This window comes from Lampetra planeri, chromosome 81 (assembly GCF_965212315.1).
Source record: "Lampetra planeri chromosome 81, kcLamPlan1.2.h2, whole genome shotgun sequence".
Classification (NCBI taxonomy): Eukaryota; Metazoa; Chordata; class Hyperoartia; order Petromyzontiformes; family Petromyzontidae; genus Lampetra; species Lampetra planeri.
This window is the reverse complement of record NC_136185.1, coordinates 284,415-301,490: the sequence shown is the minus strand read 5'-3', so window position 1 is coordinate 301,490 and position 17,076 is coordinate 284,415. Positions and strand designations below refer to the sequence as shown.

The window sequence follows — 17,076 nt, the reverse complement described above, 5'->3', positions numbered from 1 at the left end:
TGGATGGGTGTCTAGAATTGATGTGGTCCAAGAAGTGGTTCAATGCTGGGAGGCCATGTCATGTGGCCACATGGCCTTGTCTATCATGTGTATTAGACCTCCCCTCCTCCTCTCTGCCCATTGTGTTGGCGGTTGCAGTGGCTGGCCGCTTGCGCACAATCGCTCCATTGTGTTGGCGTGTGCAGTAATTGGCCGCTTGCGCACAAGCGCCTCCACGTCCGTCGCCCACCCTTTTGGCCTCGCCCCCCCTCCCTCCCGATACGTTCCTTTCATTGGCTACCATAGTCTGATGAGCTCCCCCCTCCCTCTCCCTCAACTCGCTTTTAAGGGATTACATCTTGAATCATTGCCTCACTTGATACAGCTAATCTGGCTGTGACGGTTCCACCTGATGACGGAGACTTGTGTTGCCTCCGAAACGTCGTGATTTTTGTTTTTATTTTATTTTACTTTCTACGTGACTTTACCGAAAAAAACCTAAGAAGATGAATATTAGCAAATTAACGCGAATTATGCGGTGAGATGAATATACGTATTCAGGATTAAGCTCAATAGCCAGATTCCACAAGTCATGACTAATCCCATATCTGCATTTCCCATAAATATGCTAAATTCCTATTGATATGCAAACTCTTGGAACCTCCGAGTTCAACCAGTCTACACAACAAAGGCTCATTCCTAACAGCGTGTTTCAGCCGCATCGAACCTCACAATAATAATATCCTCCCACCCTCAACCAGCATATATACAAGGACTGTTTTCTTGGAATTTCAGATTGTAAATTCCAAAAATAACAATTGAATGTAAAGTTCATGAAATGCAACGACGGAGAACTTAATCTTTCATAAATGCAACATCATTCCAAACGACCCCACCATTCGTGTGCTGGTGTCATTGACCCAATTCGATTGATACCTGTGACTTACAGCTTTCCACACCTTACGCCACGCTCCCACGCCCCCTTCATTCGTTTTTTGTTTATCAGAAGGAGGCACTCCCTGTTGTTTATCAATCCCCTGCCACGAGTAAAGTTTTGACAAAACAACCCCCTTCCTTCATTGACGGTGTCGGACGGTGACGCTGTGGTGGATGTGAGCAATGTCCCGGAGGGAAGGCTCGTAGCCACCACAGTGGCCCAACGAGGTCTTTGGACGGGTGCGAGGGGCTGGTAACCCCTCAATAGTCAATGCAATTAGCAAAAAAACTCGTCGAAAATTTTAAATACGTGCAAAATATTGAACACATACACACTGGTGTATATACACACCGAAGGTCGTATGTTACAGACTAGAAGATGACGATTGTTTTTTTTTTTTGCGTAACGTTATTATAAACCACGCTTTCAAGCTAAACCATTCAGATGATTATTCAAAGTTTATGACAGAAATTATAACAAAACACACTCGTTTGCTAAAAGCACCATGCTCAACACGAGTGTCCTTAAATATGTTTGTTAAACAGGTTCAGAACAGTATTAACTTGCACCTATTAGTCCAAGATGGGGCCGGCTAGTTTTTTTTGGCTAGTCCCGTGTGTGTTTGTTGTGTGAGGTGTCTTGATAGCAGTCGTTCACCACTGTAGTCCTGGCATCTGCTGCTCAGATTCCTTCCACAGCTGTGGTCCCAGTGGCACCGTCTCTCCGGGGGGGAACCATGTGGTGTGTGTGTGTGACGTGTATCACGGGGTGTGTGGGTGTGTGCCTAGGATGTGTCACGGGGTGGGTGGGTAGACTGGTGATAGTGGTCATGGTTGGCAGCGATCCACGACCACAACAACCACCCCTACTGTGTGGTGGACATGCCACCACAAAGCAGCACGCGGCGGGGGAGTGAGGTGATCGCTCTCGCCACGTGAGCAAGGCCCCCTCGCTTCCTCTTCTTTCCCTTCATCAACAACAACAATAACCGCCATTCGCCACTAAGTGGCGGTGACGTCACCACGACGCTTGTGCCAGGCCAAGTGCACCTTGAGGCCACGTGAAGTGTCGAACGCCCGCTGGCAGGAGGTCACGGGGCAGACCCAGCAGGTGCCACGGGTCGACTGACCGAGATGACCGAGATGACTGGCTGATGCACCACCTGTGCCCCCTACTGTACCAACTTGCTGTGCTTTAGCCACCCGGCGCTCCGCTCGTTGTTGTGAGCGTCGCTCCTCCGCCCTCCGTTGTTGTTGGAGGGCGACTGCCTCCAACTGCACAGTAGCGTCCTTCACGAGCCTGCATCATCACCTCCACCACCTGCACCTCCTCCACCTCCTCCTTTGTCTCGTCCTCCATCTCTTCCTCTTCATCGTCCACCACCATCTTTTCTCCCTTCTCTGTGTTCTCCGTTCTCTCCTCCTGTTCCTCCTCAACCTCCTCGTCCTCCACCACCTCCACCTTCTCCTCCTCCTGTTCCTCCTCGACCTCCTCTTCCTCCACCACCTCCACCTTCTCCTCCTGTTCCTCCTCAACCTCCTCGTCCTCCACCACCTCCACCTTCTCCTCCTCCTGTTCCTCCTCGACCTCCTCTTCCTCCACCACCTCCACCTTCTCCTCCTGTTCCTCCTCGACCTCCTCGTCCTCCACCACCTCCACCTTCTCCTCCTCCTGTTCCTCCTCAACCTCCTCGTCCTCCACCACCTCCACCTTCTCCTCCTCCTGTTCCTCCTCGACCTCCTCGTCCTCCACCACCTCCACCTTCTCCTCTTCCTGTTCCACCTCTGTCTTCTTCTCCATCTTCTCTGCTTGGAAGTCCTCTTCTCCAAAGCTTGGAGCAATCGGGCCCTGCACTGGAGTGGCAGAGGTGGATGCGGTGGTGGTGATGGTGGTGGTGGCAGCGGTGGTGGTGGTGGCGGTGGCAGTGGTTACTGCGGTGATGGTGGCGGCGGTGATGGTGGTGGCGGTGGTGGTGGCGGTGATGGTGGTGGTGGCGGTGGCAGTGGTTACTGCGGTGATGGTGGCGGCGGTGATGGTGGTGGCGGTGGTGGTGGCGGTGATGGTGGTGGCGGCAGTGGCGGTGGTGGCGGCGGTGATGGTGGCCGTGGTGGTGGCGGTGGTGGTGGCAGCGGTGGTGGTGGCGGTGGTGGCGGTGGCGGTGGTGGTGGCGGCAGGGGTGGTGGTGGTGTCGGCGGCCGTGGTGATGGTAGCGGCGGTGGTGGTGGCGGCAGGGGTGGTGGTGGAGGTGCCGGCGGTGGTGGTGATGATGGTAGCAATGCTGGCGAGGCGCTGCTCCTGCGCAAGGCGCTTCTCCTCCTCGACGCGTTTCACGTTGGCGAGACACTTCTCCTCCTCCTCCTCCTCCAGACGCTTCTCCTCAGCACACTTCATCTCGCGATGATGCTTCTCATCAGTGAAGAACTTCACTTGAATGAGGCGCTTCTTGAGAAGAAAGTGACTTTCAGCTTTCCACACCTTACGCCACGCTCCCACGCCCCCTTCATTCGTTTTTAAATCCTTTATATTAAGTTCACTTGCTTGCTTGCGCGCTTACGACCGTGCAAATCTTTCAGTCGTTTTTTAACCCACTTCCCGTGATCCAATCGAGCTGACATTTTGCACACAAACTCGTTGTGCGTGACAATGTATTTCTTGAACAAAATATTTCCAAAATTTTACACTTTTTAGGGGAATTTTTTTTTATATTTAATTACCAATTGCTTAATGGTGGTAGGCAATCATCTGACCCATATGTGGCAGCCATCTCAAGCCAGAGGACGAGAGGACTCTAGACGCCACGCATATAATGGATTTATAGTGAAAAACTTTGTTTTTACGGGTTAATTTTTTTGTTTCTCAGAAGGAGGCACTCCCTGTTGTTTGCCAATCCCCTGCCACGAGTAAAGTTTTGAAAAAACAACCCCCTTCCTTCATTGACGGTGTCGGATGGTAACGCTGTGGTGGATGTGAGCAATGTCCCGGAGTGAAGGCTCGTAGCCACCACAGCGGCCCACGAGGTCTTTGGACGGGTGCGAGGGGCAGGTAACCCCTCAATAGTCAATGCAATTACCAAAAAAACTCGTCTCAAAATTTAAACACGTGCAAAATATTGAACACATACACACTGCTGTATATACACACCGAAAGTCGTATGTTACAGACTAAAAGGTGATGATTGTTTTTGTTGCGTTTCTTTATTATGAAGCTAAACCATTCAGATGATTATTCAAAGTTTCACAGGTTAAACTGACGATATAAATCTTAGATGCCCCACAACACTGAAGTACGTTATACTTTTGAAAAAATACGCATTCAATTCTAATTCCCTCTGTTTCGACTCCAAACGATTGGAATCATTAATAATATTTTAAATGGTTGCCCCATGTTTAATGAGTGTAGTGAAGAAATTAGTTTAGTTTTTTTCATTCCATTTGTTTGCATTTGCTACGGCACACTGGTTGAGATTATTCTTCCCATTTTTGAAATTTCTCTAGAATAATTTACATTTTCTTTATGAACTTCCTTGCATGCAATTGTTATTCTCGGAAGTAACTCTCCTCATATCTAACAAACCTAATCTCATGTGGCCATTGTGCTCAAGCCTAAGTAGAATTTTGCATTTCACTGCATAATTGTTCGCATGCTTTTGAATACGGATGGGCATCTCCTTGCATAATCATGTGCATGTTGTTAGTTTGCACATTAACAATGGCCTGTAAACGTCTATCAATGTATCGGCCTTAACTGTGAAATAACGCCTCAGATATCACAAATGTTGATCGATATATACTTTAACTAAGAGGTGCATGCTTCATAGCGTGTTGACGTGGTTTTATAACTATGTTTAAGGACACTTGTTGATGAGGGTGTGTCTAGACAACGAAGGTGAATTGTTATATTCGCTCAATTAAAATGGTTGCAATTGCCGTGGATATCCATCTGGATGGTATAGTTTGTAAGCGTTGGTTATTATAATGTAACGCAACTATTATCACATTTCAGTCTATAGCAGAAAGTCCCTGTGTTGTTACGCTGCTGTGTATGTACAGTGCTGTGTGCACTCATGTGTCTATATATTTTCCACGTGTTTTCACGCAACAGTCGGGAGACCTCGTTGGCCGCTGTGATGGCTATGAGCCTTCCCTCTAGGACATTGCTCACATTTACCGCAGTATGTATCGATATGGAAAACAGACATGAGAACTGCGGGCTGCGGGATTTGAATTGCATTATAATTACTAGTATCACATTGTGGTCGTATTAAAATCACACTATCCACTGCTGGATCTGCCCTTTCAATGGATTCATATATATATATACAGTATGATTATTTGACGTTAACGTATTGATTTTTTAACTGTTGAATTCCTGAAAGCTTCCAGCTGTAAGTAGCAGCTCGGCAAGACTGTGGGGTTAGAGAGGGGATATAAACGCAGCGCTTTTGGTTCGTGCCCACTTTTCCAGGCTCCACTTTATCGCCGCCACGATTTTATTTTTTATCAGCCAAAACTTCAGGCATGAGTTGTACTAATCACATACCTGCATTTCCCATATCCCCTCCCTTTGATGCTGCTAATCCTGCATAATGCACGGGCATAAGTAGTACTAATCACATACCTGCATTTCCCATAGCCCCTCCCTTTGATGCTGCTAATCCTGCATAATGCACGGGCATAAGTAGTACTAATCACATACCTGGATTTCCCATAAATATGCTAAATTCCTCTTGATATGCATATTCATTTGTCAAGGCGCCCTTTCCCCCCCCCCCTTCCAACCCAGCTTATATAAATGCTCCAAGCACGTTTGCTGTTTCATTAAGACGCTGTCGCCTCGACAGACCTGGTTATCACCTGAGGACGGCTACTTGCGTTGTGGCCGAAACGTCGTGAGAATTGTTTTATTATGCTTTATTTTTATTATTTTATTACTTCCCTTCTACGTGACTTTACCGAAAGAACCAAGAAGAAGAAAAAACTTCAGGCATTTCAAGAGGGTGTGGTTTGTTTTGAATAGTTTAGATCACCCACCCTGCGTGTCTCTGGGACCACCCGATACGCTCGCGATACGCCGCAGGATGACTTTACTGAAAGAACCAAGAAGATTAATCCCTGCAGTCACGAAAGCTTTAAATCGAAATAGAGTGATGTTGTGAATGCTCTATAATGTGTACAGATGAACGTATTCCTTTTAAGTTCCAGAAATGTTCACTTATTTCAGGATGACAACATTGTTATACTTCTATAGATGAGTTGCTTCGTCTGGTGGTTGTATCATCGGGACTGGTAAATGTGTGGTGTTTATGGTAGAAGGTGCCATGTCATCTTCTCACAGCTAATTGCGTGTTAAAGTTTATTCTAGACTTCGTCACGTGTAAGGTGGTGCTTTGTAGTCCTATCGGACTACTTGTTGATGTGTTGTGAAGCGCAGTGGTTGTGTGGTGGTTCAATTTCTAATTTGACTCTCGTGGTTAAGTGGTTTTGTTTAGCTAAAGTTGAAGAAATACTGTGATCACAACTTTGCTCAATATTTTAAACATGTTCTTTAATTTTCGATTTAAAGCTTTCGTGACTGCAGGGATGCATCTTCTTGGTTCTTTCGGTAAAGTCACATATAATGGAAATAATAAAATAATAATATTTTATTATGTTTCATTTTTATTATTTTATTATTTCTATTCTATCATTGTGTAATAACAAAAAAATTAGTTTCATAGTGTGCGTGGATTGCACGTTCGTTGTTCTTGTGTTTGATGGCTTGGACTTCTGGACGAATGGCTTCAGTCGAAAAGGACGTCAATGGGGAAATCGACGTTCACGTGTTAGATTTTAAGAATATGTTTTAACTGTTGAAATTGGGAAATAATTTGCCCAGTTCCTTCCTGTTTGAGCATGCGTATTAATAAAAATTTCAAATACGAACATTAACGTGAATTTTCTTGCAGATTAATAAAGACCTGAATTGTTTTTAAAGATGACTGATCGTACGTTATTTCAACCATATCCTTCCTTTAAAAAACACGGACGAGTAGACATACACACACAAGTGTGCTTATAAACACGACTGTCTATACAGCGATGTGCATTCACACACGAGTGCGCATGTGTCTCTACGAGTTTTAACTTTAATTTACTTGCAGAACAATAAAGACCTGACATGTTAAAGATGACTAATCGTCCCTCATTGAAGAAGGGAAATAAAAAAATAATAAAAATAAAACAATAAAACATTTTATAACATTATTTTATTATTTTTATTTTTTTATTAAATAATGAAAAAAAATTAAACAGAATTAAATTACTTCATAAAATTATTTCATTATTTCCCTTCTACGTGACTTTACCGAAAGAACAAAGAAGATGAAGAAGAAAATAAAACATAATAAAATAATTGTATTATGTTTTATTTTATTATTTCCCCTCTTCGTGACTTTACCGAAAGAACCAAGAAGGTTAATTTACTTGCAGAACAATAAAGACCTGACGTTAAAGATGACTAATCGTCCCTTATTGCTACAATGTTCATAGCGAACACGTGTGGAGGCGAGTTTCAGGTGAAGCATCTCCAGCACACAAGTTTACCCTCACCTGGCAGCATCGTGGCTGTCCGCTGATCACACTCATGACGTCACACTCATGACGTCACACGCACGAGCTGTAGGGGCGGGGCTCTGTCCACTCAGTGGCGCTGTTTTCATTAATTTAGCACCACGAGCGGGGAGTCTCATCCCTGTAGTTCCCTGTTGTGGTGCCGCATTCATTACCACGTAGTACTAATCACATACCTGCATTTCCCATATCCCCTCCCTTTGATGCTGCTAATCCTGCATAATGCACGGGCATAAGTAGTACTAATCACATACCTTCATTTCCCATAAATATGCTAAATTCCTCTTGATATGCATATTCATTTGTCAAGGCGCCCTTTTCCCCCCCTTCCAACCCAGCTTATATAAATGCTCCAAGCACGTGTGCTGTTTCATTCAGACGTTGTCGCCTCGACAGACCTGGTTATCCACCTGAGGACGGATACTTGCGTTGTGGCCGAAACGTCGTGAGAATTGTTTTATTATGCTTTATTTTTATTATTTTATTACTTCCCTTCTACGTGACTTTACCGAACGAACCAAGAAGAAGAAAAAACTTCAGGCATTTCAAGAGGGGTTGGTTTGTTTTGAATAGTTTAGATCACCCACCCTGCGTGTCTCTGGGACCACCCGATACGCTCGCGATACGCCGCAGGATGACCCCTTCATCCCGACATTCACACCTGAGCCTCCGCGTTCCCGAACACTCGCACACACTGAAGGCACTTGTCGCCTTACATGGCGTCTGCCACCGACTGTAGGGCCACATTCCCTGGTGTTGGCCGTGAGCATGAATTTAACGTGACCGAGAATTGAGCTGTGCGCTAACCACTACACTACCTCTACACACACGCGAGTGTGCATGCACAGCAATATTAACGTAATCATTTTTTTTGCAGATGAATAAAAATCGGATTTTTTTAAAGTTATCTGAGCGTTCGTTAACTGTACAATGCTTACAACAAACACGTGCACACACACACAGGAGTCAAAGTCAAGTGTACTTACACAGCAGTGTAAATACACACACGCTTACAAGCGATGCCATTTCGATTATCATTAAAAGTGTATGACAAAAATACTTCAGTCTGCATTTCCCTGGTAACGCCTTTGAACTGGCAGCAGTTTGCAGCATATTGCAGGGTGAATATTAGCAAATTAACGCAAATTATGCGGTTACATGAATATACGTATTCAGGATTAAGCTTAATAGCCAGATTACAGAAGCTAATAGCTAGATATGCAGATTTAAATTCCAAAAATAACAATTGAATGTAAAGTTCATGAAATGCAACGTCGGAGAACTTAATCTTTCATCAATGCAACATCATTCCAAACGACCCCACCATTCGTGTGCTGGTGTCATTGACCCAATTCGATTGATACCTGTGACCTACAGCTTTCCACACCTTACGCCACGCTCCCATGCCCCCTTCATTCGTTTTTTGTTTATCAGAAGGAGGCACTCCCTGTTTTTTTGCCAATCCCCTGCCACGAGTAAAGTTTTGCAAAAACAACCCCCTTCCTTCATTGACGGTGTTGAACGGTAACGCTGTGGTGGATGTGAGCAATGTCCCGGAGGGAAGGCTCGTAGCCACCACAGCGGCCCACGAGGTCTTCGGACGGGTGCGAGGGGCTGGTAACCCCTCAATAGTCAATGCAATTAGCAAAAAAACTCGTCACAAATTTAAAAACTGGCAAAATATTGAACACATACACACTGGTGTATATACACACCGAAGGTCGTTTGTTACAGACTAGAAGATGACGATTGTTTTTTTTGCGTAACGTTATTATAAACCAGGCTTTCAAGCTAATCCATTCAGATGATTATTCAAAGTTTATGACAGAAATTATAACAAAACACACTCGTTTGCTAAAAGCACCATGCTCAACACGAGTGTCCTTAAATATGTTTATTAAACAGGTTCAGAACAGTATTAACTTGCACCTATTAGTCCAAGATGGGGCCGGCTAGTTTTTTTAGGCTAGTCCCGTGTGTGTTTGTTGTGTGAGGTGTCTTGATAGCAGTCGTTCTCCACCGTAGTCGTGGCATCTGCTGCTCAGATTCCTTCCACAGCTGTGGTCCCAGTGGCACCGTCTCTCCGGGGGGAGAACCATGTGGTGTGTGTGTGTGACGTGTATCACGGGGTGTGTGGGTGTGTGCCTGGGATGTGTCACGGGGTGGGTGGGTAGTCTGGTGATAGTGGTCATGGTTGGCAGCGATCCACGACAACAACAACCACCCCTACTGTGTGGTGGACATGCCACCACAAAGCAGCACGCGGCGGAGGAGTGAGGTGATCGCACTCGCCACGCGAGCAAGGCCCCCTCGCTTCCACTTCTTTCCCTGCATCAACAACAACAATAACCGCCATTCGCCACTAAGTGGCGGTGACGTCACCACGACGCTTGTGTCAGGCCAAGTGCACCTTGAGGCCACTTGAAGTGTCGAACGCCCGCTGGCAGGAGGTCACGGGGCAGACCCAGCAGGTGCCACGGGTCGACTGACCGAGATGACTGGCTGATGCACCACCTGTGCCCCCTACTGTACCAACTTGCTGTGCTTTAGCCACCCGGCGCTCCGCTCGTTGTTGTGAGCGTCGCTCCTCCGCCCTCCGTTGTTGTTGGAGGGCGACTGCCTCCAACTGCACAGTAGCGTCCTTCACGAGCCTGCATCACCACCTCCACCACCTGCACCTCCTCCACCTCCTCCTTTGTCTCGTCCTCCATCTCTTCCTCTTCATCGTCCACCACCATCTTTTCTCCCTTCTCTGTGTTCTCCGTTCTCTCCTCCTGTTCCTCCACACCCTCCTCGTCCTCCACCACCTCCACCTTCTCCTCCTCCTGTTCCTCCTCAACCTCCTCGTCCTCCACCACCTCCACCTTCTCCTCTTCCTGTTCCACCTCTGTCTTCTTCTCCATCTTCTCTGCTTGGAAGTCCTCTTCTCCAAAGCTTGGAGCAATCGGGCCCTGCACTGGAGTGGCAGAGGTGGATGCGGTGGTGGTGATGGTGGTGGTGGCAGCGGTGGTGGTGGTGGCGGTGGCAGTGGTTACTGCGGTGATGGTGGCGGCGGTGATGGTGGTGGCGGTGGTGGTGGCGGTGATGGTGGTGGTGGCGGTGGTGGTGGTGGCGGCAGTGGCGGTGGTGGCGGCGGTGATGGTGGCGGTGGTGGTGGCGGTGGTGGTGGCGGCGGTGGTGGTGGCGGTGGTGCTGGCGGTGGTGCTGGCGGTGGTGGTGGCGGCAGGGGTGGTGGTGGTGGCGGCGGCCGTGGTGATGGTAGCGGCGGTGGTGGTGGCGGCAGGGGTGGTGGTGGAGGTGCCGGCGGTGGTGGTGATGATGGTAGCAATGCTGGCGAGGCGCTGCTCCTGTGCAAGGCGCTTCTCCTCCTCGACGCGTTTCACGTTGGCGAGACACTTCTCCTCCTCCTCCTCCAGACGCTTCTCGTCAGCACACTTCATCTCGCGATGATGCTTCTCATCAGTGAAGAACTTCACTTGAATGAGGCGCTTCTTGAGAAGAAAGTCTCGGAAGCACTTCTCTTCTGTGCGGCACGTCGCCCTGGCAATGCGCTGCACCTCAAAGAGGCGCTCCTCTTCCATGGTGCATCTTCCTTTGCCAAGGTTATTTTCATCTTCTTGGTTCTTTCGGTAAAGTCACGTAGAAGGGAAATAATAAAGTAATAAAAATAAAACATAATAAAATAATTCTCACGACGTTTCGGCCACAACGCAAGCAGCCGTCCTTTACGTGACTTTACCGAAAGAACCATGAAGATGAATCTCTGCAGTTTAGAGGACATTGTCGGGTACATAATAGCAAATTCACAGGAAGCACGGAATTATGCATGGAGATGTATGTAATTATTCAAACAGAAGTGTACAATTACGCAGTATAATGTACATACGTATTAAGGTTAAATTATAATGGCCAGATTCGCTAAGCTATGTTGCTACATATGCGGATTGTTAATGTAAAAATTAACAATTGAATGCAAAGTCCATGATAGGCCAAGTCGAGAACAAAGGATTTGGATGCTAGAGGGGAGTTATTAGGGGCTTAAATTTAGGCCTCAAGACCATTTCGAGAGGGATTTCACTGAGGATAGACGCGCAACTCCTCGCTCTGCAGATTACCCTTCTCCTGCGAGACCCAGCCTGGCGAGCCCGATTGCCTGGCGACTGGGAGAGTTCGTGGCGATCTCTTCAGACGGGTTACAGGGACATCGACACGCCGTGCATCAACAAGTAAGTGTCTTCGTTAGTGGATAAAACTGGTAGTCGCGTGTAGCTCGACTTACGAGACGTTACTGTGTCTCGGTTAGACGGTAGTGAGAGTTTGCTTTTTGGCGATTTGAGCCAGACATCTACGCAGCTTAGAGGGCGCCTTTAACTCTCAACGACACCCGCGACTGTTACTCTGCTCTGAAGAATCAGTCACATGGAGCAGATACTCTCTCCACAGCGCCACGCACACACGGGCGAGAAGCCATTCAAATGCTCTGTTTGTTTGAAGGCATTTGCAAGGAAAACAATTCTTCACAGTCATCAGAAGACACACTCGGGCGAGAAGCCATTCAAGTGCTCTGTTTGTGGGAAGGCATTTGCTTGGAAATCTATTCTTCACAGTAACCAGAAAACACACACGGGCGAGAAGCCGTTCAATTGTGATATTTGTGGAAAGGCATTTGCGGATAAATCAAATCTTAACAGACACCAGAAAACACACAAGAACGAGAAGCCATTCAATTGCGTTGTGTGCGGTAAGGCATTTGCAAGGAAGTCAGATCTTTACAGTCACTTGAAAACACACACTTGCGAGAAGCCGTTCAATTGCGCTGTGTGCGGTAAGGCATTTGCAAGGAAGTCAGATCTTTACAGTCACCAGAAAACACACTCGGGCGAGAAGCCATTCAAGTGCTCTGTTTGTGGGAAGGCATTTGCTTGGAAATCTATTCTTCACAGTCACCAGAAAACACACACGGGCGAGAAGCCGTTCAATTGCTCTGTTTGTGTGAAGGCATTTGCTTGGAAATCTATTCTTCACAGTCACCAGAAAACACACACGGGCGAGAAGCCGTTCAATTGCTCTATTTGTGGAAAGGCATTTGCGGATAAATCAAATCTTAACAGACACCAGAAAACACACAAGAACGAGAAGCCATTCAATTGCACTGTGTGCGGGAAGGCATTTTCACGGAAATAAAATCTTCACAGTCACCAGAAAACACACTCGGGCGAGAAGCCATTTAATTGCTCTACGAGGGAGAGGACATGTTCACGGTCATCACCCCGAAACAAGCACCAGAAGATCCGCAATGATAGGGAATTGAAATCAAAATGTGGAATTCAAAGTGCTGCAATTTACTTGCAGAACAATAAAAACGTGACATGTTAAAGATGACGAATCGTCCCTTATTGAAGAAGGGAAATAATAAAATAATAAAAATAAAACAATTAAAAAAATGTATATATTTTTTTTTATTATGGTTTATTATTTAATAAAAATAAAACATAATAAAAAAAATATATAACAATTTTTTATTATGTTTTATTTTTATTAAATAAAAAAAAAAAATTTTAAAACAGAATAAAATTACTTTATACAATTATTTTTGTATCTTTTTTATTTTATTATTTCTCTTCTACGTGACCTTACCGAAAGAACCACGAAGATGAAGAAAAAAATAAAACATAATAAAATAATTGTATTATGTATTATTTTTATTATTTTATTATTTCCCTTCTTCGTGACTTTACCGAAAGAACCAAGAAGGTTAATTTACTTGCAGAACAATAAAAACCTGACATGTTAAAGATGACTAATCGTCCCTTATTGCTACAATGTTCATAGCGAACACGTGTGGAGGCGAGTTTCAGGTGAAGCATCTCCAGCACACAAGTTGACCCTCACCCGCCAGCATCGTGGCTGTCCGCTGATCACACTCATGACGTCACACTCATGACGTCACACGCACGAGCTGTAGGGGCGGGGCTCTGTCCGCTCAGTGGCGCTGTTTTCATTAATTTAGCACCACGAGCGGGGAGTCTCATCCCTGTAGTTCCCTGTTGTGGTGCCGCATTCATCACCACGTTGCCCTCAATTCTTTGTACGAAACACACACCCACACACGAGTGGACATAGCAGTGTATATACATAGACGAATGTGCATACACACCGCTTTGTACATACAAACAGCTACACTACCGCTCCCCAAGTGTACTTGCACAGCAGTGTAAATACACACACGCTTACAAGCGATACCATTTCGATTATCATTAAAAGTGTATGACAGCAATCGTAATAATTTTCGTGGATTAAATTAAACAAATCACCTTGATTGTTCTGACGCGCTCATATCAACACAAGTACGTCAATATTTTTATAAAACAAAGTCAGCACGGTAAAAAGTTGCACCTCAAAGTCCAAATCACAATTTTAATACTGCATTTCCCTGGTAACGCCTTTGAACTGGCATCAGTTTGCAGCACATTGCAGGGTGAATATTAGCAAATTAACGCGAATTATGCATTGAGATGAATATACGTATTCAGGATTAAGCTCAATAGCCAGATTCCACAAGTCATGACTAATCCCATATCTGCATTTTCCGTATATATGCTAAATTCATCTTGATATGCAAATTCTTGGAACCTCCGAGTTCAACCAGTCTACACAACAAAGGCTAATTCCTAACAGCGTGTTTCAGCGGCACCTTCACCCCTTCCAACCCAACTAAAATATACGCTCCAAGCGTGGTGGTGTTTCATTTTGCTTCCTTTTAGTATATTTCACTCGACGGTGAATTGTATAGTGTATAGCAGATTGTCTAATAATAAATAGTATACAATTGTAATGTTTAATACAATGTATAAGGCAATATATAGTATCGTAATTGTATAGTGAATATACAGCAGTGTGATATACAGTATGGTGGATAGAATAATACATAGTGTAATATTCCACTTTGTATTATTCTAAGGTATCGGGTGGTGCAAAGTAATACAGTATATAATTTAATGTTGGGTTTGTCTATGGCAGCATATAGTACGGGGTTAGACCTGTTTGATGTAAGGGAAAAAAAGTTTAGCTGGAACATATTATATTTTTTGCGACATAGAATTGTAATGTATTACTTACTGTTAGTAGCTCAGCTTACAGACTGTATGTCGCTGTTAAATCCTCTAAACTTGCAGCAGTTTACAGGATATTAAAAAAATTAACACTTAACATGGAATTATGCATGGAGATGTATGTAATTATTCAAACAGAAGTGTACAATTACGCAGTATAATGTACATACGTATTAAAGTTAAATTACAAAGGCCAGATTCGCTAAGCTATGTTGCTACATATGCGGATTGTTAATGTAAAAATTAACAATTGAATGCAAAGTCTATGATAATCCAAGACGAGAACAAAGGATTTGAATGCTAGAGGGGAGTTATAAGGGGCTTAAATTTAGGCCTCAAGACCATTTCGAGAGGGATTTCACTGAGGATAAACGCGCAACTCCTCGCACTGCAGATTACCCTTCTCCTGCGAGACCCAGCCTGGCGAGCCCGATTGCCTGGCGACTGGGAGAGTTCGTGGCGATCTCTTCAGACGGGTTACAGGGACATCGACACGCCGTGCATCAACAAGTAAGTGTCTTCGTTAGTGGATAAAACTGGTAGTCGCGTGTAGCCCGACTTACGAGACGTTACTGTGTGTCGGTTAGACGTTAGTGAGAGTTTGCTTCTTGGCGATTTGAGCCAGTCATCCACGCAGCTTAGAGGGTGCCTTTAACTCTCAACAACACCCGCGACTGTTACTCTGCTCTGAAGAATCAGTCACATGGAGCAGATACTCTCTCCACAGCGCCACGCACACACGGGCGAGAAGCCGTTCGATTGCTCTGTTTGTTTGAAGGCATTTTCATGGAAGTCAGATCTTCACAGGCACCAGAAGACACACACGGGCGAGAAGCCATTCAAGTGCTCTGTGTGTGGGAAGGCATTTTCACTGAAATCAAATCTTAACACTCACCAGAAAACACACTCTGGTGAGAAGCCATTCAATTTCGCTGTGTGTGGGAAGACATTTTCACAGAAATCCAATCTTAACACTCACCAGAAGACACACACGGGCGAGAAGCCATTCAAGTGCGCTGTGTGTGGGAAGACATTTTCACTGAAATCCAATCTTAACACTCACCAGAAGACACACACGGGCGAGAAGCCATTCAATTGCTCTGTGTGTGGGAAGACATTTTCACTGAAATCCAATCTTAACACTCACCAGAAAACACACTCTGGTGAGAAGCCATTCAAGTGCTCTGTGTGTGGGAAGGCATTTTCACAGAAATCACATCTTAACACTCACCAGAAAACACACTCTGGTGAGAAGCCATTCGATTTCTCTGTGTGTGGGAAGACATTTTCACAGAAATCCAATCTTAACACTCACCAGAAGACACACACGGGCGAGAAGCCATTCAAGTGCGCTGTGTGTGGGAAGACATTTTCACTGAAATCCAATCTTAACACTCACCAGAAGACACACACGGGCGAGAAGCCATTCAATTGCTCTGTGTGTGGGAAGACATTTTCACTGAAATCCAATCTTAACACTCACCAGAAAACACACTCTGGTGAGAAGCCATTCAAGTGCTCTGTGTGTGGGAAGGCATTTTCACAGAAATCACATCTTAACACTCACCAGAAAACACACTCTGGTGAGAAGCCATTCAATTTCTCTGTGTGTGGGAAGACATTTTCACAGAAATCCAATCTTAACACTCACCAGAAGACACACACGGGCGAGAAGCCATTCAAGTGCGCTGTGTGTGGGAAGACATTTTCACTGAAATCCAATCTTAACACTCACCAGAAGACACACTCGGGCGAGAAGCCATTCAAGTGCTCTCTTTGTGGGAAGGCATTTGTAAGGAAGTCAGATCTTCACAGGCACCAGAAAACGCACTCGGGTGAAAAGCCATTAAATTGCTCTCCGAGGGAGAGAACATGTTCACGGTCATCTCCACGAAACAAGCATCAGAAGATCCGGAATGATAGGGAAGTGGAATCAAAAGGTGTAATGCAAAGTGCTGCAATGAGTCCTGAAAAAGATGCATCTTTTCATCCTATACAGGTGGATCCTGAGAGATGCCTAGATGTAGTGGATGTCATGATTCCTGACAACAATTCCTTTTTAGACCTCATGCAGTTGGATCCTGAGAGGTTGCTGGATGTAATGAGCCCTGACGACAATTCCTCTTTCGACCCCATGCAGGTGGATACTGAGACATGGCTGCTGGAATGGCTGGAGAGTCAAAGTTTTGAGTTCTTCTGTTAACTCTTGAAGTCCTGGAATGTGCATGTTTGTGTCTCTGTTAGATCAGTTAATAAGGTACGAATTATTATTTCCGTGATTTCCAGTACTCCAAGCTAGAGTGATGTTTCGGCCACAACGCAAGCAGCCGTCTTCAGGTGGAGAACAGGTCTGTCAAGTAGACAGAGTCATTCAGACTCTGAGTCATTCAGACTCTGTCTACTTGACAGACCTGTTCTCCACCTGAAGACGGCTGCTTGC

At 45.4% G+C, this 17,076-nt stretch overlaps 1 pseudogene; it reads left to right on the top strand.

The window, feature by feature from the left end:
- Positions 1 to 16,839, top strand: part of LOC144738281 (uncharacterized) — a 49,593-nt pseudogene extending 32,754 nt beyond the window's left edge.
- The last annotated feature ends 237 nt before the right edge of the window (positions 16,840 to 17,076 follow it).